Source organism: Heptranchias perlo, chromosome 35 (assembly GCF_035084215.1).
Source record: "Heptranchias perlo isolate sHepPer1 chromosome 35, sHepPer1.hap1, whole genome shotgun sequence".
Taxonomy (NCBI): Eukaryota; Metazoa; Chordata; class Chondrichthyes; order Hexanchiformes; family Hexanchidae; genus Heptranchias; species Heptranchias perlo.
In genome coordinates, this window is record NC_090359.1 from 13,397,709 (window position 1) to 13,424,306 (window position 26,598).

At 44.2% G+C, this 26,598-nt stretch overlaps 1 protein-coding gene and 4 non-coding genes across 5 annotated transcripts in view; 3 read left to right on the top strand and 2 right to left on the bottom strand.

Annotated features, from left to right (window-relative positions):
- The window catches only part of LOC137302245 (zona pellucida sperm-binding protein 3-like), a 223,962-nt gene that overhangs the window by 99,596 nt on the left and 97,768 nt on the right, over positions 1-26,598 (bottom strand). The window lies entirely within an intron of this gene.
- Positions 3,572-3,644, top strand: trnaf-gaa (transfer RNA phenylalanine (anticodon GAA)). Its single transcript has one exon. It is a non-coding gene; the product is annotated as a tRNA-Phe (tRNA).
- trnad-guc (transfer RNA aspartic acid (anticodon GUC)) lies at positions 14,450-14,521 on the top strand. The gene has a single exon. It is a non-coding gene; the product is annotated as a tRNA-Asp (tRNA).
- trnad-guc (transfer RNA aspartic acid (anticodon GUC)) lies at positions 18,663-18,734 on the top strand. Its single transcript has one exon. It is a non-coding gene; the product is annotated as a tRNA-Asp (tRNA).
- trnad-guc (transfer RNA aspartic acid (anticodon GUC)) lies at positions 26,161-26,232 on the bottom strand. The gene has a single exon. It is a non-coding gene; the product is annotated as a tRNA-Asp (tRNA).

A 26,598-nucleotide genomic window follows, 5' to 3' on the forward strand; every position in this document is an offset into this window, starting at 1 on the left:
AATCGTTAAAGGTGACAAGGCAGGTTAAGAAAGCCGATTAAAAAGCATACGGGATCCTGGAATTTATAAATAGAGGCATCGAGTAAAAAATTATGGAAGTCATGATGAAACTTTGTAAAACACTGGTTTGGCCACAACTGGAGTATTGTGTCCAGTTCTGGGCACCGCACTTTAGGAAAGATCTGATGGCCTTAGAGAGGGTGCAGAGGAGATTTACAAGAATGATTCCAGGGATGAGGGACTTTCGTTACGTGGACAGACTGGAGAAGCTGGGGTTGTTCTCCTTGGAACAGAGACGGTTGTGAGGAGATTTGATCGAGGTATTCAAAATCATGAAGGGTACAGACAGAGTCGATAGAGAGAAACTGTTCCCATTGGTGGAAATGTCAAGCACCAGAGGACACAGATTTGACCTGATTGGCAAAAGAACCAAAGGTGAAATGAGGAAAAACTTTTTTACACAGCGAGTGGTTAGGATCTGGAATGCACTGCCCGAGGGGGTGTTGGAGGCAGATTCAATCATGGCCTTCAAAAGGAAATGGATAAGTACTTGAAAGGAAAAGAATTGCAGGGCTACCGGAATAGGGCGGGTGAGTGGGACCAGCTGGATTGCTGTTGCATGGAGCCGGCGGGGACTCGATGGGCCGAATGGCCTCCTTCCGTGCTGTTGCCTTTCTATGATTCTAGGATTCTAGTGGGCCAAGTAAAGGATCAGGACAGATAATACCGAGAACAATTCAAAAAGAAGCACAAGTTGATGAAACCAGCGCTGGTGAAATTGCTGGGTGGATATTAAAAGGATGGGCCGTGGGAGGGGCTGGACCGCTATTCCGCAACAATTTGAGGCGCTGCTTATTGCTGTGGTTCGGGTCTTGTAACAACAGCTGAGGTGTGGCGCCGTGATCGTACAGTGGTTAGTACTCTGCGTTGTGGTCGCAGCAACCACGGTTCGAATCCGAGTCACGGCAGAACTTTCTCACCTCTTTTATCCTCTGCCACACATACTGACAGAATGCAGCAATATATCAATCTTTAATATATATAAGAAATATTTTTTGTTGGTGGCGAAAACCTATCCATTCCTTCAAATCCCAGCACTCTCACATGCCTGTACTTGATGTTCCACAGTTCAAACCCGCCTCTTCTCCCCGCTTTTTCTTTCTTCCATCGTCAATCGGCCGCCTTCACTTCCCTCCTTCCATTTCATGGACACTTTCCTGCTCCATTGCCGACTCTAACATTCACTTTCACGATCTCACTCCTTTCAGTTTGTTCTGCTCCGACCGCTGTTTCTATTGGGCACATGTCCCATTCGCACCAATGTTCATTTGTGCCTTGAAACCAGTCGATACATTTCGATCTGCGTGACCGCTCGACAGACAAACACGACGAAAGCAGGGCTGGTCTCTGGAAAGACAGCCGCCCGATTGTTCACGAAATTTACTTGGGGAATCTTGTGATCCAGGGGATGGTAACTGAAGAACTGGTTTTTGTTTTGATGCTTGTTGGCTCTTTTCTCTCAGCAGTTGAGGTGCGTGAGTGACGGGCAGCGATACAGAGCTGCGAATGGCGGTTGAAAGGTTCACATTTGACAAGTTGGGGCGGTGCAGGAAGATCGGAAATGTTCCGCCTTGATCTTAATAGTTCTGTTGAAATTTGTGATTGAATCGAGTAGAGGATAAATGTAAAGAGCGCCAGTGGGGAAAAAGGAAGGATGACAGGCCATGAGAGAAAGGTCTTTCAAATTCTCGTGGCGCAGGACGCTGTGTGCAGAAACGGCAGATTTTAAAACGCGTGTGTCGGAAAGTAAAGTGCGATCTTGTGTGTGAGAAGAGCACAAGAAAGTTGTGCTTGAAGCTGCGCCCTTGAGGCAAGTTGCAGGTTGTCAGGAAAACTGCTATAGTGAAAGCTCAAAAATAAACCCAGAAACTGCTGGCAACACTCAGCAGGTCAGGTAGTATCTGTGGAGAGATACTCAAGTATTTATCCAATTCTCCTTTTAAAGTTACGATTGAATCGAGCTCCACCATCCTTTAAGGCAGTGCGTTCCAGATCATAACAATTCGCTGTGTAAAAAAATCTCCTTATTTCCCTTCTAGTTCTTTCGCCAATTATCTTAAATCTGCGTCCGTTGGTTGCCGACCCTCCCGCCAGTGGGTGAAGTTTCTCCTTATTTACTCGATCAAAACCCCTCTTAATTTTGAACACGTGGATTACTTCTACCCTTAACCTTCATTGCTCGAAGCAGAACAATCCCAGGTTCTCGAGTCTCTCCACACAACTAAACCCCATCCCTGGTATAATTCTGGTAAATCTCCTCTCCATCCTCTCCAAGACCTTGACCTCCTTAATAAATTATAGTGCCCAGAATTGGACACAATACTTCAGATGAGGCCTGAACAATGATTTATAAACGTTTAATATAACTTCCTTGCTTTTGTGCTCTATTTCTCTATTATTAAGCCAAGGAACTGGATGCTGTTTTAACGGCTTGAACAAATCGTGCTGCCACATTCAAAGATGTTGATGAAAATTACCAGGAACACATTGAGTCAGCTCACTCGGCACAGGCCCGGGACTGAGCCTCGGCTTCTCTTGCTCCGTGGCTCAGTCGCACACTTCGTGAGATCAGCTCACTCAGTACAGGCTGGAGATTGAACATGTGCCCATCCTGCTCTGTGTGGGATTCAGTACCACATCAGTTGAGATCAGCTCACTCAGCACAGGCCGGGATGGCGGAGAGAGACAGAGACACGTGTTGTGATCTGTAACTTTTTATAAACACTTCAGTTTATTTCACTCCGTGTCCAACACCGTGCGATCTCCCCTGGTGTGTCAGCTTTCTGTGTTTATACAGAGTGTAATGTATTGAATTGTGTCTTGGATCACACGGAGTGGTAGACGGGGCTCTGTGTGCGGAGGGTTCGGGGGGTGAGCTCTGATTCCCGCCCTCTTCTGGATTGAAAGGAGAAAAGAATGAATGAGCGAGAGAAGCGATGTGGGAGAAGGGATGATGGAAAAATTTGTCCATGAACCTGATTAAAATGGCCCAAAAACAAGATAATATTAAGATATCATCAGCAGAACATTAATATAAGCTGTAAAACAAAAGCTAAATACTGCAGATGCTGGAAATCTGAAGTAAAAACAGAAAATACTGGAAATACTCAGCAGGTCAGGCAGCGTCTGTGGAGAGAGTTCTGATGAAAGGTCATCGACCTGAAAGGATGTTTCTCTCTCCACAGATGCTGCCTGACCTGCTGAGTGTTTCCCGCATTTTCTGTTTTTATTATTAATATAACCTGAGCTCTCTCGAGCGTTTGTTGGTCGATTCACTGATAAAGCTGGGAATTGAGGGGAAGCTGGTTCATGGCGAACCCCAGCTCTGAATCCCCCCGGCAGAGAGTTCAAGGAATGTTTAATATAAATGAGATTCAACGACAGGATCAGAAAATCTCTCCTTGATGGTCGGTCTCATTCTCCCGAAGTGAGGAATGAGCGGGAGGGGCAATTCCACCCGGGGTTATATTTTATTCCAAGAGGCTGACCCAAAAGATCAGTTGGTAGTGGGGCCGAAATAGCTCAGTTGGGAGAGCGTTCGACTGAAGATCTAAAGGTCCCTGGTTCGATCTCGGGTTTCGGCAGTTTTGGGTTATTTTGTTTCTTCTTCTTTGGGTCGATTCTCGAACATTTATTTGCACTGACATTTTTACCCAACAGTGAACGGTTGGGGATGGAATAGAGAGACATCAAGGATGTCTGTATTTAGCTTTAATTTCTCTATTTCCTTCTGCCTTTCTCTCTGGTTTTTGTCTCTCTCGGTGCTCGATGAACATTTGATTTGATGCATTTGCCCTGAACTGATGCCTTTTCCACATCTCAGGGCGGTCAGACACGCTCTGTCTGTCTGTTACTGCTTGTGACCATTAACGGGAACAGGCCGCGAGTTAAACATTTATCAGCAAACCGCCAGAGAGATAACACAGCGGGAATAAAACACATTGCCTCACATTGTTAGACACCGAGTGACACAGATTGTAATGTGTGTCAGTAAACAGACCCGGAAAACAGAGTCCGGGAAAGGATAGAAATAGAGAGATAGAAAAGAGTGATAAAAAGAAAGAAAACCCTTTCTCCACCCAAACAACAACAACAACTTGCATTTATATCGCGCCTTTAACGGAGTAAAACGTCCCAAGGCGCTTCACAGGAGCGATTATCAAACAAAATGTGACACGGAGCCACATAAGGAGATATTGGGACAGGTGAGGTAGGTTTTAAGTGTCTTAAGGGAGGAGAGAGAGGCAGAGAGGCGGGAGGTTTAGGGAGGGAAATCCAGAGCTTTGGGCCCAGACGGTTGAAGGCACGGCCGCCAATGGTGGAGCGATGAAAATCGTGGATGCGCAAGAGGCCTGAATTGGAGGAGCTCAGAGATCTCGGAGGGTTGTCGGGGTGGAGCAGGTTACAGAGATAGGGAGGGGCGAGGTCATGGAGGGATTTGAACACTAGGATGATAATTTAAAATTTGAGATGTTGGTGGACTGGGAGCCAATGTAGGTCAGCGAGCAGAGGGGTTCTCCTCCTGAACGGTGGTTTGAATGTTCGGGGGGCGGGGCTGTGATAAATATCTCGATTTAATATAATGATCCCACTTTTCAACTACCCCGAATTATTACAATGCTGACCTGGAACAATCTAGAACATACCGCAAAACAAGACATTCAGATCAATGGTCACTTTAGCAAGGAGTTTAGAAGATTCTTCTAAGAAGGAGAAGGCTGAAGAAATGGACTGTGAACATTTCATGACAGCCTATTTATTTGTGTCCAGGGAGAGGGATGAGACACATGAAATGTTTCACACATTTCAAATCTCCGCGGTCAGACTGCCGATTGTTTATTGATCAGGAAGATGGCTGGTAATAATCTGAGACCCAGTGAAGAGGTGAGAACAGAGCAGCAGGGAATGATCCCAGAACAATAGGAGCCAGCAGCTCACCGTCTGGTCCCTGTGTCAGGGACAATACACAACACCTCAGCTCCAGACCAGGAACAGAGAGCTGCTGTTAACGTGGCCCAGCCCTCGCTAACTGCTGGAACTGTGGGATGGAAATCAGACTTTGGGTCTCGGAGGCTGCTTTAGGGGCTCAGTGGCTCATCGAAAGAATAATTTCCATTAAAGAGCAGGGCTCTGCTCCATCACAGACTGATACTGTACAGCACATGGCAGAGTAAAGCTCCCTCGACACTGTGCCATCAAACATTCCGGGGGCAGGTGCATCAAGGGTTAGATGAAGATTAAATCTCCCTCTACACAGTCACAGAGGATGTCATTTGTGACTTTGACAAGGGCCGTTTCAGTACAGTGGCAGGAGTGGAAACCTGATTGGAGGGATTCAAACATGGTGTTGTGGGAAAGATGGACATGGATTTGGGAGGTGACAAGACTTTGGAGAGGAAAGGGAGGTGGGAGATGGGGTGGTAGTTTACAAGGACACAGGGGTCAAGGGTGGGTCTTTTGAGAAGGAGGGTGATGACGGCAGATTTGATGGGGAGGGGGACAGTACCTGAGGAGAGGAGACCATTAACAATGTCAGCTAACATGGGGCCAGGAAGGGAGGTTGTGTGGTCAGCAGATTGTTGGGAATAGGGTCGAGGGAGCAGGAGGTGGGTCTCATGGTCAAGATGAGCTCAGAGAGGGCATGAGGGGAGATAGGAGAGAAACTTGGTGAGCTCGGGGAAGGGAGGGGAGCGGCAGAGGCAGCTGAATGGACGGTCTCAATCTCAGTGACAAAGAAGTCCGTGAGCTCCTCGCACTTTTTGTTGGAGGTGAGGGTGGAGGAGTGAGGGGAGTGGGGTTTAAGAAGACGGTTTGTAGTGGAGAAGAGAAGTCGGGAGTTATCTTTACATTCCAGGATGATCCTGGAATAGTGAGCAGTTTTGGCAGAGGAGACAGGACCCGATAGTGCTTTATGTGGTCCAGCCAGATCTGGCGATGAATGGCCAAAGCAGTTGTCCACCATAAACTTTCAAAGCTGTGTCCCTTGGACTTAAGGAAGCAGAAATGAGGGCAGACCCAGGGGGAACGACCAGGTGAGGGAGAGTGATGGCTTTAATGGGTACAAGGGCGTCAAAGGTGGAGGTGAGGGTGTGATTGAGCAAATCAGTAGCTGCAGAAATGTCGTGTTGAATGGAGGGCCAAAGTCCAGAGAGTTGGGAATTTGAAAGTGCCGTTGTAAGTGACCTGGGGGAGGGTTTTTTCCAGGGATGAACACAGAAGGAAGTGGGTTAGTCCCACTCCCCGGCTCTTTCCCCACAGCCCTGCAATTTATTACACGTCAACTATTTATCCAATTCCCTTTTGAAAGTTACTATTGAACCTGCTTCCACCTCCCTTTCAGGCAGTGCATTCCAGATCATAACAACTCGCTGTGTAAAAAAATCTCTCCAAATCCCCCAATGATTTCTTTCAATTTATCTGAAATCTGTGTCCTCTGGTTATTAACCATTCCATCACTGGAAACAATTTCTCTTTACACACTCTGTCAAAACCTTTCATAATTGTGAATACCTCCTTTGAATCGTCCGTTAACTTTCCGGTTGTAGTCTCAGTGCCCTTCCTGCTGGTGTTTTATTTCAGTTCCCATGTGGTCTAGCGGTTAGGATTCTTGGTTTTCACCCAGGCGGCACGGCTTCGATTCCCGGTGTGGGAATAGTCAACTTTTAGTTTCAGCCTCCCAATTTGCCTGCAGTCCAGGCTGTGGCTGCTGCTTTCTCTCTCACTTCTGTGTCAGTCCCACAATCACACTGAGAAATGAGGCAAACCACGGCTCTTCAGGCGACAGTGCACCAAAAACTGAAGGGAAGCAAGCAACAATGTCACGACAGGTTGGGCAGCAGCTCATGGCCAAGTGTTTGACTACAGTCCTTTTATTATTTACTGCAAAGCCCGAGTCTGAGTGAAACACACACAGAACATTCGGGAAACACTCAGTGAGTCGGGCCCCATCTGCGCAGAGAACGGACCAATTAACTGAGAGTCTCAATGAGACGAGGAACGAGACACGGCCCCCTGTGAGAAACAAGGAACTTGCATTTGTATAGCACCTTTCACATCCTCAGGACATCCCAACGCACTTCTCTCGAAGATCAGTCACTATCGTTTTTAAGAGAAGGTAGCAGACAAGTTGTGTACAGCAAGATCCCACAAACAGTGATGAGATATTGAGCCGATCTCCTGTTTGTTGGGTGCTGATGGTCGAGGGAAGAATGTTGGCCAGGACACCGGGAGAACTCCCTGCTCTTCACAAATTGCCACGGGATCTTTTACACCTCGGAGCAGAAAGAAGGGACCCCCATTAAACACCTCATTCAAAGGACAGCACCTCTCACGATGCAGCTCCCTCTCAGCACGACACAGTCAGTCTGGATCATGTGTCCCAGTCCTGGAACTGGAGCTGGAACCCAAACCCTTCTAAACACCATCCTGACTCTCTGGTGTTACTCTCACCCCCGGCAAGTCATGAACCAGACTGTGCCACTCCCAGAGTAACTGATGACCACAGCCTCAGCCCTGGGTCCCGGTCTGCACCATAACCGCAGCCTGATACCGCTCATAGAAAGTGGCGTGGGATTCCTGAGTTCATTCTATGATGTGCATTGGGGGAGTGGGACCAGCTGGATTGATCTTGCATGGAGCCGGTAAGGACTCGATGTGCCAAATGGCCTCCTTCCATGCTGTGACCTTTCTATGATTCTCTGATTCCATGTGGGTGGAGAGGGTTACAAGGAAGTGATCAGAGATGGCCTTATCCATGATTGACACGATCAGGAGAAGAGAGACCACGTGAGATGGCAAGGTCGAGGGGGTGGCCATGAATATGGGTCGGGGAGTTTCTATGCAGGGAGAGATTAAGGGAGGATAAAGTATCACACAATAGACTTGTTAGCAAAATTGAAGCCCATGGGATTAAACGGACAATGGCAGCATGGATACAAAATTGGCTAAGGAGCAGAAAACAGAGAGTAGTGGTGAACGGTTGTTTTTCAGACTGGAGGCAAGTATACAGTGGTGTCCCCCAGGGCTCGGTATTAGGACCACTGCTCTTTTTGATATATATTAATGACCGGGACTTGGGAGTACAGGGTATAATTTCAAAGTTTGCAGATGACACGAAACTCAGAAATGTAATAAACAATGTTGAGGATGGTAACAGACTTCAGGAGGACATAGACAGACTGGTGAAATGGGCAGATGAAATTTAATGCAGAGAATTGTGAATTGATACATTTTGGTAGGAAGAATGAGGAGAGGCAATTTAAACGAAATGGCACAATTTTAACGGGAGTGCAGGAATCGAGAGACCTGGGGGTGTAGTTACACAAATCTTGGAAGGTGGCAGGACAAGTTGAGAAGGCAGTTAAAAAAGCAAATGGGGCCCTATGCTTTATTAATTGAGGCATTGAATACAAAAGCAAGGAATTGATACAAAACCTTTATAAAACACTGGTGAGGCCTCAGCTGGAGTACTGTGTTTAATTCTGGGCACGAAACATGAAGAAGGATGTCAAGGCCTTAGAGAGGGTGCAGAGGAGATTTATTAGAATGGTACCAGGGATGAGGGACTTCAGTTATGTGGAGAGACTGATTAAAGTTCCATCTGAACTGCCCCATCAAACATTCCCAGGGCAGGTACAACACGGGTTAGATACACAGTAATGCTTCCTCTACTCTGTGCAGTTTATATCTCGCCTCAGATTTCAGATAAAAGGTTGGTTTCCTGGACACTCTGCTGGTGTCTCTCTGTCTCTCTGCACTCAGTTACACCGCTCTCTACCTCCCTCTGCTGGTGTCTCTCTGTATCTCTGTACCCAGTTGCACCGCTCTCTACCTCCCTCTGCTGGTGTCTCTCTGTATCTCTGTACTCAGTTACACCGCTCTCTACCTCCCTCTGCTGGTGTCTCTCTGTATCTCTGTACTCAGTTAAACCGCTCTCTACCTCCCTCTGCTGGTGTCTCTCTGTATCTCTGTACTCAGTTACACCGCTCTCTACCTCCCTCTGCTGGTGTCTCTCTGTATCTCTGTACTCAGTTACACCGCTCTCTACCTCCCTCTGCTGGTGTGTCTCTGTATCTCTGTGCTCAGTTACACCGCTCTCTACCTCCCTCTGCTGGTGTCTCTCTGTATCTCTGTAATCAGTTACACCGCTCTCTACCTCCCTCTGCTGGTGTCTCTCTGTATCTCTGTACTCAGTTACACCGCTCTCTACCTCCCTCTGCTGGTGTGTCTCTGTATCTCTGTACTCAGTTACACCGCTCCCTACCTCCCTCTGCTGGTGTCTCTCTGTATCTCTGTACTCAGTTACACCGCTCAGTCTGTCCCCGCAGCTCCTTCGGGAGTTTAATGATTTTGAAATTAAGTCTTTTTCCTCTGTGACTTGTGAAGTTTTGATCAGTGAAATGTTTGAGAAAGAGATGGAATGAGAGCTTTAAGTGTGGGACAGAAGTTGTTTAACGGAGAAGGCACACGATGCCTTAAATTGAGCAGTGGTTTCCCTCGTGCAGCGGTTATCATGTTTACATCACTCATGAAAGGTCTCTGATTCAATCCCGGGCGGGACCATTATTTGGGAAATTGCTCCGCGTGAATCTCCAGGATGAGTTTCTTCTCCTGTGAAAAGCGGGCGATAATTGATTTTTCCTGTTAAATTTGGCAACCGCTGCACCACATTCCTTTCAGGGAGAAGGGATGATGGAAGAAAGTGCCCATGAACCTGATTAAATGAGGCCAAACACAAGATAATATTAAGATATCATCAGCTGAACATTAACATAACCTGAGCTCCGAGATCTGACCGGGTCCCATTCCCCCAGAGGGAGGAATGAGCGGGAGGGGAAATTCCACCCGGTTTATATTTTTGTCCAAGGTGATGTCACAAAGTCCAATTTGCAGTGGAGTCGAAATAGTTGAGTTTGGAGAGCGTGAGATTGAAGATCTGAAGGTCTCTGGGTTTGATTCTGTGTTCGGTGATTTTTGTTGCTCTGTTCTCGTTCTTTGAGTCGATTCTCGCATTTATTTCACTGAAATTTTAACCGGCACAGAAAGGTTGGGGAAGAAATAGACAGGTATCAAGAATGGGAAATATTGATAGTGTCTTTATTGAGTTTTTATTTCTCTTTTCTCTTCTGCCTTTTTCTCTGGAATTTCTCTCTCTCGGTGCCGGGAGACCATTTGATTTGAGGCATTTGTCCGAAACTGATGTCTTTTCCACATCTCGGGGCGGTCAGACCCGCTCTGTCTGTTACTACTTGTGACCATTGATGGGAACAGGCCGCGAGTTAAACGTTTATCAGCAAACCGACAGAGAGATAAAGACAACGGGAATCAAACCCATTGGGCATGATTTTATCGGGGATGGGGGTCACGGGGGTCATGAGGTCATGGGTGGGTCACTCATCGGGGGCATCGGCGAGTCAGTCTTCGGGGGTCGGGGGTCATCGCGGGGGTCGGAGATCATGGGGTTTGTCGCTCGTGCAGGGGTGTCGGAGATTTGGAGGGGGTCGGCCGATCGCCTGTGTGGGATCACGGCCGGTTGGCTTGTTGGGCCAGGGGGAAGCACTCCTGCTCCTCCGGGCCCACAAGCTGTGCGATAAAGGCATTTACCTGCTGTTTCGGGCCTTCTCGCCTCCTCTCATGTGGTGTGAAGGAGAAGGCCCAGGAATCCCGGCCCCCAAGAGTTTAAAATAAAAAAGCTGTAAAAATGGAAGCCCACATGCTAGCGACATAAACACTCACACACAGACATATACACACAAACATACACACACCAATAACATGAAAGTAACACAGGACTACTTGACAAACAGCATGCTGCAGATAGAGCGAAGCGATCCCACAAACAACGGATCAGATCAAAGCTCTGCAGTCCTGCCACACCCATTTGTGAATGATGGTGGATAATTAAACAACGAACGGGAAGAGGCTCTATGAACATCCCCATCCTCAATGATGGTAAAGCCCAGCACGTGAGTGCAAAGTTTTAGAAACCGTCTTCAGCCAGAAGTGCCGAGTGGATGATCCATCTCGGCCTCCTCCCAAAATCCCCACCATCACAGAAGCCAGTCGAACATCGAGGTGAAGAGTGAAGCTGAGAGCAGATTTTAAAACCGCTGGAATATCAGTGAAATTAAATTGGCGAAAGTGGGAAACTCCGAGTCAGTTTTACACTGTATATTCCGCATCCAATATTGGAGATAAAAGCTTTGGAAGGCGGCGAAAGTTTAAACCCCCCGCAGGGGAACTAAATCCCGGTCTCCCGCGTGACAGGCGGGGATACTCACCACTATACTAACGAGGAACTGTTACATTGATCTTGCACTCATCCCAGATGGTGTTAGACATGCTTCATGTATCAGTGCATTTCTTTTAACTATTTATTTGATGACAGTTTGTTTCATTTTCCACGGGCCACTCTTGAAAGAACCATTTACATTTCCATCTCTTTGTTAGACAACGACAACTGACTCTGTCTTTCTTTCGTTCTTTCTTTCTCTCTTATCGTGGTGAGTTGCCCCACCTTAGTCCGGGGTTTCATACCCCGACTGGGAGGTAGCAGTTTTCAGACGCTAACTTTTAATTTTATGTCTTCGCCGACCTTCTTCCTAAACAAAAACTACAGAGCAAAAAAACAGGTGATTGTCACTTTCAGAATATTATTGTACGGAGACTATTTGAGGACTGGATGCAGAGCAATTGTGATTTTTACTAACTGGTGGGTTAGGTGACAGATTCGAAATTCATTCATTTCCCCCGCGCAGGTTCAAATCTGACAGACTTCAGATCCCGTCATTCATCAACCTGTTTCATCTCTGCGTTTCAAAATTCAACAAGTTTCTTGTAGAATTAATAATTCTTAAGTGAATTAAAATTCCACAGCATTGAGTACCTCGAGTTTTATGCTCATTTTAATTGATCTGCAAGATTTCACGAAATCTACGACAGAAATGGAACAAAAATCAGCCAAATTATCCATATTCTGACTCTCAGTATTTCTGAGTCAATCCATGTGTATGTGTGTCTGTGTCTGTCTGTCTGTGTATGTGCCTCATATTTTCTATATTTTCCTGAGAAGATCTGTCTCACTCTCTCCCGCGTTACCCACATCATGATCCAACATGAGATGGAAAAGTGGTCGGTAATTCTTCTTTCAACAGTGGTCCGTGGAAAGTTAAACAAACTGTCATCAAATGAACAGTTCAAACAGATTCACTGAAACGTGAAGCATCTGTGGTGAATATACGGCAAATGTCTGCACGAATTTCTCGTTAGTATAGTGGTGAGTATCCCCGCCTGTCACGCGGGAGACCGGGGTTCAATTCCCCGACGAGGAGGTTATTGCTGCTTTCGAAGCTTCACTTTCATTTATCTGCAATATTGGATGTTGAAAATACAACGAAAAACTGACTCGGCCTTTCCCACTTCCACAAATTGATTTCACAGCGATTTTAAAAATCTGCTCTCTGCCTCACGCTTCAGCTCGATGTGAGAACCACAATGATGGGCAAGAAATGAAACGCAGAATCGTGCTGTCACCAGAGAGAGACAGGTCTCGGAACAGGCGCAGACATGAAAGATCTCACATGCAGCAATGAAAAGGATGCATGTTTCAGTGAATCTATTTTAACTACTTCTTTGATGACAATTTGATTAACTTTCCACATGCCATTGCTGAAAGAAGACTTACTTTCTATCTCTTTGTTCGTCAAGGTCCAGAGAAAAATTATTTGGGGAGCAGGTTAAAAGTGACAGATAGAAAGAAAGAGAGGGACACTCAGAAACGCATATAACAAGTGAGACAGACATAGTCATATTCACACATACACAAACACACACATTCCGAGCTACATAAACACTCGCACACAGACATATACACACACCAATAACCTGAAAGTAACACAGGACTACTTGACAAACAGTGGAAGCAGCATGCTGTAGACAGAGCTAAACGATCCCACAAACAACGGATCAGATCAAAGCTCTGCAGTCCTGCCACACCCATTTGTGAATGATGGTGGATAATTAAACAACTAATGGGAAGAGGCTCTATGAACATCCCCATCCTCAATGATGGTAAAGCCCAGCGTGTGAGTGCAAAGTTTTAGAAACCGTCTTCAGCCAGAAGTGCCGAGTGGATGATCCATCTCGGCCTCCTCCCGAAATCCCCAACATCACAGAAACCAGTCGAACATCGAGGTGAAGAGTGAAGCTGAGAGCAGATTTTAAAACCGCTGGAATATCAGTGAAATTAAATCGGGGAAAGTGGGAAACTCCGAGTCAGTTTTACACTGTATATTCCGCATCGAATATTAGAGATAAATGAGAGAAAAAGCTTTAAAAGGCGGCAAAATTTTAATCTCCCCGTCGGGGAATTGAACCCCGGTCTCCAGCGTGACAGGCGAGGATACTCACCACTATACTAACGAGGAACTGCTGCATTAACTGTGCACTCATCCCAGATGGTGTTAGACATGCTTCACGTATCAGTGCATTTCTTTTAACTATTTATTTGATGACAGTTTGTTTCATTTTCCACGGGCCACTCTTGAAAGAACCATTTACATTTCCATCTCTTTGTTAGACAACGACAACTGACTCTGTCTTTCTTTCGTTCTTTCTTTCTCTCTTATCGTGGTGAGTTGCCCCACCTTAGTCCGGGGTTTAATACCCCGACTGGGAGGTCGCAGTTTTCAGACGCTAACTTTTAATTTTATGTCTTCGCCGACCTTCTTCCTAAACAAAAACTACAGAGCAAAAAAACAGGTGATTGTCACTTTCAGAATATTATTGTACGGAGACTATTTGAGGACTGGATGCAGAGCAATTGTGATTTTTACTAACTGGTGGGTTAGGTGACAGATTCGAAATTCATTCATTTCCCCCGCGCAGGTTCAAATCTGACAGACTTCAGATCCCGTCATTCATCAACCTGTTTCATCTCTGCGTTTCAAAATTCAACAAGTTTCTTGTAGAATTAATAATTCTTAAGTGAATTAAAATTCCACAGCATTGAGTACCTCGAGTTTTATGCTCATTTTAATTGATCTGCAAGATTTCACGAAATCTACGACAGAAATGGAACAAAAATCAGCCAAATTATCCATATTCTGACTCTCAGTATTTCTGAGTCAATCCATGTGTATGTGTGTCTGTGTCTGTCTGTCTGTCTGTGTATGTGCCTCATATTTTCTATATTTTCCTGAGAAGATCTGTCTCACTCTCTCCCGCGTTACCCACATCATGATCCAACATGAGATGGAAAAGTGGTCGGTAATTCTTCTTTCAACAGTGGTCCGTGGAAAGTTAAACAAACTGTCATCAAATGAACAGTTCAAACAGATTCACTGAAACGTGAAGCATCTGTGGTGAATATGCCGCAAATGTCTGCACGAATTCCTCGTTAGTATAGTGGTGAGTATCCCCGCCTGTCACGCGGGAGACCGGGGTTCAATTCCCCGACGAGGAGGTTATTGCTGCTTTCGAAGCTTCACTTTCATTTATCTGCAATATTGGATGTTGAAAATACAACGAAAAACTGACTCGGCCTTTCCCACTTCCACAAATTGATTTCACAGCGATTTTAAAAATCTGCTCTCTGCCTCACGCTTCAGCTCGATGTGAGAACCACAATGATGGGCAAGAAATGAAACGCAGAATCGCGCTGTCACCAGAGAGAGACAGGTCTCGGAACAGGCGCAGACATGAAAGATCTCACATGCAGCAATGAAAAGGATGCATGTTTCAGTGAATCTATTTTAACTACTTCTTTGATGACAATTTGATTAACTTTCCACATGCCACTGTTGAAAGAAGACTTACTTTCTATCTCTTTGTTAGTCAAGGTCCAGAGAAAAATTATTTGGGGAGCAGGTTAAAAGTGACAGATAGAAAGAAAGAGAGGGACACTCAGAAACGCATATAACAAGTGAGACAGACATAGTCATATTCACACATACACAAACACACACATTCCGAGCTACATAAACACTCGCACACAGACATATACACACACCAATAACCTGAAAGTAACACAGGACGACTTGACAAACAGTGGAAGCAGCATGCTGTAGACAGAGCTAAACGATCCCACAAACAACGGATCAGATCAAAGCTCTGCAGTCCTGCCACACCCATTTGTGAATGATGGTGGATAATTAAACAACTAATGGGAAGAGGCTCTATGAACATCCCCATCCTCAATGATGGTAAAGCCCAGCGTGTGAGTGCAAAGTTTTAGAAACCGTCTTCAGCCAGAAGTGCCGAGTGGATGATCCATCTCGGCCTCCTCCCGAAATCCCCAACATCACAGAAACCAGTCGAACATCGAGGTGAAGAGTGAAGCTGAGAGCAGATTTTAAAACCGCTGGAATATCAGTGAAATTAAATCGGGGAAAGTGGGAAACTCCGAGTCAGTTTTACACTGTATATTCCGCATCGAATATTAGAGATAAATGAGAGAAAAAGCTTTAAAAGGCGGCAAAAGTTTAATCTCCCCGTCGGGGAACTGCTGCCTTGACTGTGCACTCATCCCAGATGGTGTTAGACATGCTTCACGTATCAGTGCATTTCTTTTAACTATTTGTTTGATGACAGGTTGTTTCATTTTCCACGGGCCACTCTTGAAAGAACCATTTACATTTCCATCTCTTTGTTAGACAACGACAACTGACTCTGTCTTTCTTTCGTTCTTTCTTTCTCTCTTATCGTGGTGAGTTGCCCCACCTTAGTCCGGGGTTTAATACCCCGACTGGGAGGTAGCAGTTTTCAGACGCTAACTTTTAATTTTATGTCTTCGCCGACCTTCTTCCTAAACAAAAACTACAGAGCAAAAAAACAGGTGATTGTCACTTTCAGAATATTATTGTACGGAGACTATTTGAGGACTGGATGCAGAGCAATTGTGATTTTTACTAACTGGTGGGTTAGGTGACAGATTCGAAATTCATTCATTTCCCCCGCGCAGGTTCAAATCTGACAGACTTCAGATCCCGTCATTCATCAACCTGTTTCATCTCTGCGTTTCAAAATTCAACAAGTTTCTTGTAGAATTAATAATTCTTAAGTGAATTAAAATTCCACAGCATTGAGTACCTCGAGTTTTATGCTCATTTTAATTGATCTGCAAGATTTCACGAAATCTACGACAGAAATGGAACAAAAATCAGCCAAATTATCCATATTCTGACTCTCAGTATTTCTGAGTCAATCCATGTGTATGTGTGTCTGTGTCTGTGTCTGTCTGTCTGTGTATGTGCCTCATATTTTCTATATTTTCCTGAGAAGATCTGTCTCACTCCCTCCCGCGTTACCCACATCATGATCCAACATGAGATGGAAAAGTGGTCGGTAATTCTTCTTTCAACAGTGGTCCGTGGAAAGTTAAACAAACTGTCATCAAATGAACAGTTCAAACAGATTCACTGAAACGTGAAGCATCTGTGGTGAATATACGGCAAATGTCTGCACGAATTTCTCGTTAGTATAGTGGTGAGTATCCCCGCCTGTCACGCGGGAGACCGGGGTTCAATTCCCCGACGAGGAGGTTATTGCTGCTTTCGAAGCTTCACTTTCATTTATCTGCAATATTGGATGTTGAAAATACAACGAAAAACTGACTCGGCCTTTCCCACTTCCACAAATTGATTTCACAGCGATTTTAAAAATCTGCTCTCTGCCTCACGCTTCAGCTCGATGTGAGAACCACAATGATGGGCAAGAAATGAAACGCAGAATCGCGCTGTCACCAGCCCGAAACAGAGAGAGACAGGTCTCGGAACAGGCGCAGACATGAAAGATCTTACATACAGCAATGAAAAGGATGCATGTTTCAGTGAATCTATTTTAACTACTTCTTTGATGACAATTCGATTAACTTTCCACATGCCACTGTTGAAAGAAGACTTACTTTCTATCTCTTTGTTAGTCAAGGTCCAGAGAAAAATTATTTGGGGAGCAGGTTAAAAGTGACAGATGGAAGGAGGAGAGGGACACTCAGAAACGCATATAACAAGTGAGACAGACATAGTCATATTCACACATACACAAACACACACATTCCGAGCTACATAAACACTCGCACACAGACATATACACACACCAATAACCTGAAAGTAACACAGGACTACTTGACAAACAGTGGAAGCAGCATGCTGTGGACAGAGCTAAACGATCCCACAAACAACGGATCAGATCAAAGCTCTGCAGTCCTGCCACACCCATTTGTGAATGATGGTGGATAATTAAACAACTAATGGGAAGAGGCTCTATGAACATCCCCATCCTCAATGATGGTAAAGCCCAGCGTGTGAGTGCAAAGTTTTAGAAACCGTCTTCAGCCAGAAGTGCCGAGTGGATGATCCATCTCGGCCTCCTCCCGAAATCCCCAACATCACAGAAACCAGTCGAACATCGAGGTGAAGAGTGAAGCTGAGAGCAGATTTTAAAACCGCTGGAATATCAGTGAAATTAAATCGGGGAAAGTGGGAAACTCCGAGTCAGTTTTACACTGTATATTCCGCATCGAATATTAGAGATAAATGAGAGAAAAAGCTTTAAAAGGCGGCAAAATTTTAATCTCCCCGTCGGGGAATTGAACCCCGGTCTCCAGCGTGACAGGCAAGGATACTCACCACTATACTAACGAGGAACTGCTGCATTGACTGTGCACTCATCCCAGATGGTGTTAGACATGCTTCACGTATCAGTGCATTTCTTTTAACTATTTATTTGATGACAGTTTGTTTCATTTTCCACGGGCCACTCTTGAAAGAACCATTTACATTTCCATCTCTTTGTTAGACAACGACAACTGACTCTGTCTTTCTTTCGTTCTTTCTTTCTCTCTTATCGTGGTGAGTTGCCCCACCTTAGTCCGGGGTTTAATACCCCGACTGGGAGGTCGCAGTTTTCAGACGCTAACTTTTAATTTTATGTCTTCGCCGACCTTCTTCCTAAACAAAAACTACAGAGCAAAAAAACAGGTGATTGTCACTTTCAGAATATTATTGTACGGAGACTATTTGAGGACTGGATGCAGAGCAATTGTGATTTTTACTAACTGGTGGGTTAGGTGACAGATTCGAAATTCATTCATTTCCCCCGCGCAGGTTCAAATCTGACAGACTTCAGATCCCGTCATTCATCAACCTGTTTCATCTCTGCGTTTCAAAATTCAACAAGTTTCTTGTAGAATTAATAATTCTTAAGTGAATTAAAATTCCACAGCATTGAGTACCTCGAGTTTTATGCTCATTTTAATTGATCTGCAAGATTTCACGAAATCTACGACAGAAATGGAACAAAAATCAGCCAAATTATCCATATTCTGACTCTCAGTATTTCTGAGTCAATCCATGTGTATTTGTGTCTGTGTCTGTCTGTCTGTGTATGTGCCTCATATTTTCTATATTTTCCTGAGAAGATCTGTCTCACTCTCTCCCGCGTTACCCACATCATGATCCAACATGAGATGGAAAAGTGGTCGGTAATTCTTCTTTCAACAGTGGTCCGTGGAAAGTTAAACAAACTGTCATCAAATGAACAGTTCAAACAGATTCACTGAAACGTGAAGCATCTGTGGTGAATATACGGCAAATGTCTGCACGAATTCCTCGTTAGTATAGTGGTGAGTATCCCCGCCTGTCACGCGGGAGACCGGGGTTCAATTCCCCGACGAGGAGGTTATTGCTGCTTTCGAAGCTTCACTTTCATTTATCTGCAATATTGGATGTTGAAAATACAACGAAAAACTGACTCGGCCTTTCCCACTTCCACAAATTGATTTCACAGCGATTTTAAAAATCTGCTCTCTGCCTCACGCTTCAGCTCGATGTGAGAACCACAATGATGGGCAAGAAATGAAACGCAGAATCGCGCTGTCACCAGAGAGAGACAGGTCTCGGAACAGGCGCAGACATGAAAGATCTCACATACAGCAATGAAAAGGATGCATGTTTCAGTGAATCTATTTTAACTACTTCTTTGATGACAATTTGATTAACTTTCCACATGCCACTGTTGAAAGAAGACTTACTTTCTATCTCTTTGTTAGTCAAGGTCCAGAGAAAAATTATTTGGGGAGCAGGTTAAAAGTGACAGATAGAAAGAAAGAGAGGGACACTCAGAAACGCATATAACAAGTGAGACAGACATAGTCATATTCACACATACACAAACACACACATTCCGAGCTACATAAACACTCGCACACAGACATATACACACACCAATAACCTGAAAGTAACACAGGACTACTTGACAAACAGTGGAAGCAGCATGCTGTAGACAGAGCTAAACGATCCCACAAACAACGGATCAGATCAAAGCTCTGCAGTCCTGCCACACCCATTTGTGAATGATGGTGGATAATTAAACAACTAATGGGAAGAGGCTCTATGAACATCCCCATCCTCAATGATGGTAAAGCCCAGCGTGTGAGTGCAAAGTTTTAGAAACCGTCTTCAGCCAGAAGTGCCGAGTGGATGATCCATCTCGGCCTCCTCCCGAAATCCCCAACATCACAGAAACCAGTCGAACATCGAGGTGAAGAGTGAAGCTGAGAGCAGATTTTAAAACCGCTGGAATATCAGTGAAATTAAATCGGGGAAAGTGGGAAACTCCGAGTCAGTTTTACACTGTATATTCCGCATCGAATATTAGAGATAAATGAGAGAAAAAGCTTTAAAAGGCGGCAAAATTTTAATCTCCCCGTCGGGGAATTGAACCCTGGTCTCCAGCGTGACAGGCGAGGATACTCACCACTATACTAACGAGGAACTGCTGCATTGACTGTGCACTCATCCCAGATGGTGTTAGACATGCTTCACGTATCAGTGCATTTCTTTTAACTATTTATTTGATGACAGTTTGTTTCATTTTCCACGGGCCACTCTTGAAAGAACCATTTACATTTCCATCTCTTTGTTAGACAACGACAACTGACTCTGTCTTTCTTTCGTTCTTTCTTTCTCTCTTATCGTGGTGAGTTGCCCCACCTTAGTCCGGGGTTTAATACCCCGACTGGGAGGTCGCAGTTTTCAGACGCTAACTTTTAATTTTATGTCTTCGCCGACCTTCTTCCTAAACAAAAACTACAGAGCAAAAAAACAGGTGATTGTCACTTTCAGAATATTATTGTACGGAGACTATTTGAGGACTGGATGCAGAGCAATTGTGATTTTTACTAACTGGTGGGTTAGGTGACAGATTCGAAATTCATTCATTTCCCCCGCGCAGGTTCAAATCTGACAGACTTCAGATCCCGTCATTCATCAACCTGTTTCATCTCTGCGTTTCAAAATTCAACAAGTTTCTTGTAGAATTAATAATTCTTAAGTGAATTAAAATTCCACAGCATTGAGTACCTCGAGTTTTATGCTCATTTTAATTGATCTGCAAGATTTCACGAAATCTACGACAGAAATGGAACAAAAATCAGCCAAATTATCCATATTCTGACTCTCAGTATTTCTGAGTCAATCCATGTGTATGTGTGTCTGTGTCTGTGTCTGTCTGTCTGTGTATGTGCCTCATATTTTCTATATTTTCCTGAGAAGATCTGTCTCACTCCCTCCCGCGTTACCCACATCATGATCCAACATGAGATGGAAAAGTGGTCGGTAATTCTTCTTTCAACAGTGGTCCGTGGAAAGTTAAACAAACTGTCATCAAATGAACAGTTCAAACAGATTCACTGAAACGTGAAGCATCTGTGGTGAATATACGGCAAATGTCTGCACGAATTTCTCGTTAGTATAGTGGTGCGTATCCCCGCCTGTCACGCGGGAGACCGGGGTTCAATTCCCCGACGAGGAGGTTATTGCTGCTTTCGAAGCTTCACTTTCATTTATCTGCAATATTGGATGTTGAAAATACAACGAAAAACTGACTCGGCCTTTCCCACTTCCACAAATTGATTTCACAGCGATTTTAAAAATCTGCTCTCTGCCTCACGCTTCAGCTCGATGTGAGAACCACAATGATGGGCAAGAAATGAAACGCAGAATCGCGCTGTCACCAGAGAGAGACAGGTCTCGGAACAGGCGCAGACATGAAAGATCTCACATACAGCAATGAAAAGGATGCATGTTTCAGTGAATCTATTTTAACTACTTCTTTGATGACAATTTGATTAACTTTCCACATGCCACTGTTGAAAGAAGACTTACTTTCTATCTCTTTGTTAGTCAAGGTCCAGAGAAAAATTATTTGGGGAGCAGGTTAAAAGTGACAGATAGAAAGAAAGAGAGGGACACTCAGAAACGCATATAACAAGTGAGACAGACATAGTCATATTCACACATACACAAACACACACATTCCGAGCTACATAAACACTCGCACACAGACATATACACACACCAATAACCTGAAAGTAACACAGGACTACTTGACAAACAGTGGAAGCAGCATGCTGTAGACAGAGCTAAACGATCCCACAAACAACGGATCAGATCAAAGCTCTGCAGTCCTGCCACACCCATTTGTGAATGATGGTGGATAATTAAACAACTAATGGGAAGAGGCTCTATGAACATCCCCATCCTCAATGATGGTAAAGCCCAGCGTGTGAGTGCAAAGTTTTAGAAACCGTCTTCAGCCAGAAGTGCCGAGTGGATGATCCATCTCGGCCTCCTCCCGAAATCCCCAACATCACAGAAACCAGTCGAACATCGAGGTGAAGAGTGAAGCTGAGAGCAGATTTTAAAACCGCTGGAATATCAGTGAAATTAAATCGGGGAAAGTGGGAAACTCCGAGTCAGTTTTACACTGTATATTCCGCATCGAATATTAGAGATAAATGAGAGAAAAAGCTTTAAAAGGCGGCAAAATTTTAATCTCCCCGTCGGGGAATTGAACCCCGGTCTCCAGCGTGACAGGCGAGGATACTCACCACTATACTAACGAGGAACTGCTGCATTGACTGTGCACTCATCCCAGATGGTGTTAGACATGCTTCACGTATCAGTGCATTTCTTTTAACTATTTATTTGATGACAGTTTGTTTCATTTTCCACGGGCCACTCTTGAAAGAACCATTTACATTTCCATCTCTTTGTTAGACAACGACAACTGACTCTGTCTTTCTTTCGTTCTTTCTTTCTCTCTTATCGTGGTGAGTTGCCCCACCTTAGTCCGGGGTTTAATACCCCGACTGGGAGGTCGCAGTTTTCAGACGCTAACTTTTAATTTTATGTCTTCGCCGACCTTCTTCCTAAACAAAAACTACAGAGCAAAAAAACAGGTGATTGTCACTTTCAGAATATTATTGTACGGAGACTATTTGAGGACTGGATGCAGAGCAATTGTGATTTTTACTAACTGGTGGGTTAGGTGACAGATTCGAAATTCATTCATTTCCCCCGCGCAGGTTCAAATCTGACAGACTTCAGATCCCGTCATTCATCAACCTGTTTCATCTCTGCGTTTCAAAATTCAACAAGTTTCTTGTAGAATTAATAATTCTTAAGTGAATTAAAATTCCACAGCATTGAGTACCTCGAGTTTTATGCTCATTTTAATTGATCTGCAAGATTTCACGAAATCTACGACAGAAATGGAACAAAAATCAGCCAAATTATCCATATTCTGACTCTCAGTATTTCTGAGTCAATCCATGTGTATGTGTGTCTGTGTCTGTGTCTGTCTGTCTGTGTATGTGCCTCATATTTTCTATATTTTCCTGAGAAGATCTGTCTCACTCCCTCCCGCGTTACCCACATCATGATCCAACATGAGATGGAAAAGTGGTCGGTAATTCTTCTTTCAACAGTGGTCCGTGGAAAGTTAAACAAACTGTCATCAAATGAACAGTTCAAACAGATTCACTGAAACGTGAAGCATCTGTGGTGAATATACGGCAAATGTCTGCACGAATTTCTCGTTAGTATAGTGGTGCGTATCCCCGCCTGTCACGCGGGAGACCGGGGTTCAATTCCCCGACGAGGAGGTTATTGCTGCTTTCGAAGCTTCACTTTCATTTATCTGCAATATTGGATGTTGAAAATACAACGAAAAACTGACTCGGCCTTTCCCACTTCCACAAATTGATTTCACAGCGATTTTAAAAATCTGCTCTCTGCCTCACGCTTCAGCTCGATGTGAGAACCACAATGATGGGCAAGAAATGAAACGCAGAATCGCGCTGTCACCAGCCCGAAACAGAGAGAGACAGGTCTCGGAACAGGCGCAGACATGAAAGATCTTACATACAGCAATGAAAAGGATGCATGTTTCAGTGAATCTATTTTAACTACTTCTTTGATGACAATTCGATTAACTTTCCACATGCCACTGTTGAAAGAAGACTTACTTTCTATCTCTTTGTTAGTCAAGGTCCAGAGAAAAATTATTTGGGGAGCAGGTTAAAAGTGACAGATGGAAGGAGGAGAGGGACACTCAGAAACGCATATAACAAGTGAGACAGACATAGTCATATTCACACATACACAAACACACACATTCCGAGCTACATAAACACTCGCACACAGACATATACACACACCAATAACCTGAAAGTAACACAGGACTACTTGACAAACAGTGGAAGCAGCATGCTGTGGACAGAGCTAAACGATCCCACAAACAACGGATCAGATCAAAGCTCTGCAGTCCTGCCACACCCATTTGTGAATGATGGTGGATAATTAAACAACTAATGGGAAGAGGCTCTATGAACATCCCCATCCTCAATGATGGTAAAGCCCAGCGTGTGAGTGCAAAGTTTTAGAAACCGTCTTCAGCCAGAAGTGCCGAGTGGATGATCCATCTCGGCCTCCTCCCGAAATCCCCAACATCACAGAAACCAGTCGAACATCGAGGTGAAGAGTGAAGCTGAGAGCAGATTTTAAAACCGCTGGAATATCAGTGAAATTAAATCGGGGAAAGTGGGAAACTCCGAGTCAGTTTTACACTGTATATTCCGCATCGAATATTAGAGATAAATGAGAGAAAAAGCTTTAAAAGGCGGCAAAATTTTAATCTCCCCGTCGGGGAATTGAACCCCGGTCTCCAGCGTGACAGGCGAGGATACTCACCACTATACTAACGAGGAACTGCTGCATTGACTGTGCACTCATCCCAGATGGTGTTAGACATGCTTCACGTATCAGTGCATTTCTTTTAACTATTTATTTGATGACAGTTTGTTTCATTTTCCACGGGCCACTCTTGAAAGAACCATTTACATTTCCATCTCTTTGTTAGACAACGACAACTGACTCTGTCTTTCTTTCGTTCTTTCTTTCTCTCTTATCGTGGTGAGTTGCCCCACCTTAGTCCGGGGTTTAATACCCCGACTGGGAGGTCGCAGTTTTCAGACGCTAACTTTTAATTTTATGTCTTCGCCGACCTTCTTCCTAAACAAAAACTACAGAGCAAAAAAACAGGTGATTGTCACTTTCAGAATATTATTGTACGGAGACTATTTGAGGACTGGATGCAGAGCAATTGTGATTTTTACTAACTGGTGGGTTAGGTGACAGATTCGAAATTCATTCATTTCCCCCGCGCAGGTTCAAATCTGACAGACTTCAGATCCCGTCATTCATCAACCTGTTTCATCTCTGCGTTTCAAAATTCAACAAGTTTCTTGTAGAATTAATAATTCTTAAGTGAATTAAAATTCCACAACATTGAGTACCTCGAGTTTTATGCTCATTTTAATTGATCTGCAAGATTTCACGAAATCTACGACAGAAATGGAACAAAAATCAGCCAAATTATCCATATTCTGACTCTCAGTATTTCTGAGTCAATCCATGTGTATTTGTGTCTGTGTCTGTCTGTCTGTGTATGTGCCTCATATTTTCTATATTTTCCTGAGAAGATCTGTCTCACTCTCTCCCGCGTTACCCACATCATGATCCAACATGAGATGGAAAAGTGGTCGGTAATTCTTCTTTCAACAGTGGTCCGTGGAAAGTTAAACAAACTGTCATCAAATGAACAGTTCAAACAGATTCACTGAAACGTGAAGCATCTGTGGTGAATATACGGCAAATGTCTGCACGAATTCCTCGTTAGTAGTGGTGAGTATCCCCGCCTGTCACGCGGGAGACCGGGGTTCAATTCCCCGACGAGGAGGTTATTGCTGCTTTCGAAGCGTTACTTTCATTTATCTGCAATATTGGATGTTGAAAATACAATGAAAAACTGACTCGGCCTTTCCCACTTCCACAAATTGATTTCACAGCGATTTTAAAAATCTGCTCTCTGCCTCACGCTTCAGCTTGATGTGAGAACCACAATGATGGGCAAGAAATGAAACGCAGAATCGCGCTGTCACCAGAGAGAGACAGTTCTCGGAACAGGCGCAGACATGAAAGATCTCACATACAGCAATTAAAAGGATGCATGTTTCAGTGAATCTATTTTAACTACTTCTTTGATGACAATTTGATTAACTTTCCACATGCCACTGTTGAAAGAAGACTTACTTTCTATCTCTTTGTTAGTCAAGGTCCAGAGAAAAATTATTTGGGGAGCAGGTTAAAAGTGACAGATAGAAAGAAAGAGAGGGACACTCAGAAACGCATATAACAAGTGAGACAGACATAGTCATATTCACACATACACAAACACACACATTCCGAGCTACATAAACACTCGCACACAGACATATACACACACCAATAACCTGAAAGTAACACAGGACTACTTGACAAACAGTGGAAGCAGCATGCTGTAGACAGAGCTAAACGATCCCACAAACAACGGATCAGATCAAAGCTCTGCAGTCCTGCCACACCCATTTGTGAATGATGGTGGATAATTAAACAACTAATGGGAAGAGGCTCTATGAACATCCCCATCCTCAATGATGGTAAAGCCCAGCGTGTGAGTGCAAAGTTTTAGAAACCGTCTTCAGCCAGAAGTGCCGAGTGGATGATCCATCTCGGCCTCCTCCCGAAATCCCCAACATCACAGAAACCAGTCGAACATCGAGGTGAAGAGTGAAGCTGAGAGCAGATTTTAAAACCGCTGGAATATCAGTGAAATTAAATCGGGGAAAGTGGGAAACTCCGAGTCAGTTTTACACTGTATATTCCGCATCGAATATTAGAGATAAATGAGAGAAAAAGCTTTAAAAGGCGGCCAAAGTTTAAACTCCCCGTCGGGGAATTGAACCCCGGTCTCCCGCGTGACAGGCGGGGATACTCACCACTATACTAACGAGGAACTGCTGCATTGACTGTACACTCATCCCAGATGGTGTTAGACATGCTTCACGTATCAGTGCATTTCTTTTAACTATTTATTTGATGACAGTTTGTTTCATTTTCCACGGGCCACTCTTGAAAGAACCATTTACATTTCCATCTCTTTGTTAGACAACGACAACTGACTCTGTCTTTCTTTCGTTCTTTCTTTCTCTCTTATCGTGGTGAGTTGCCCCACCTTAGTCCGGGGTTTCATACCCCGACTGGGAGGTAGCAGTTTTCAGACGCTAACTTTTAATTTTATGTCTTCGCCGACCTTCTTCCTAAACAAAAACTACAGAGCAAAAAAACAGGTGATTGTCACTTTCAGAATATTATTGTACGG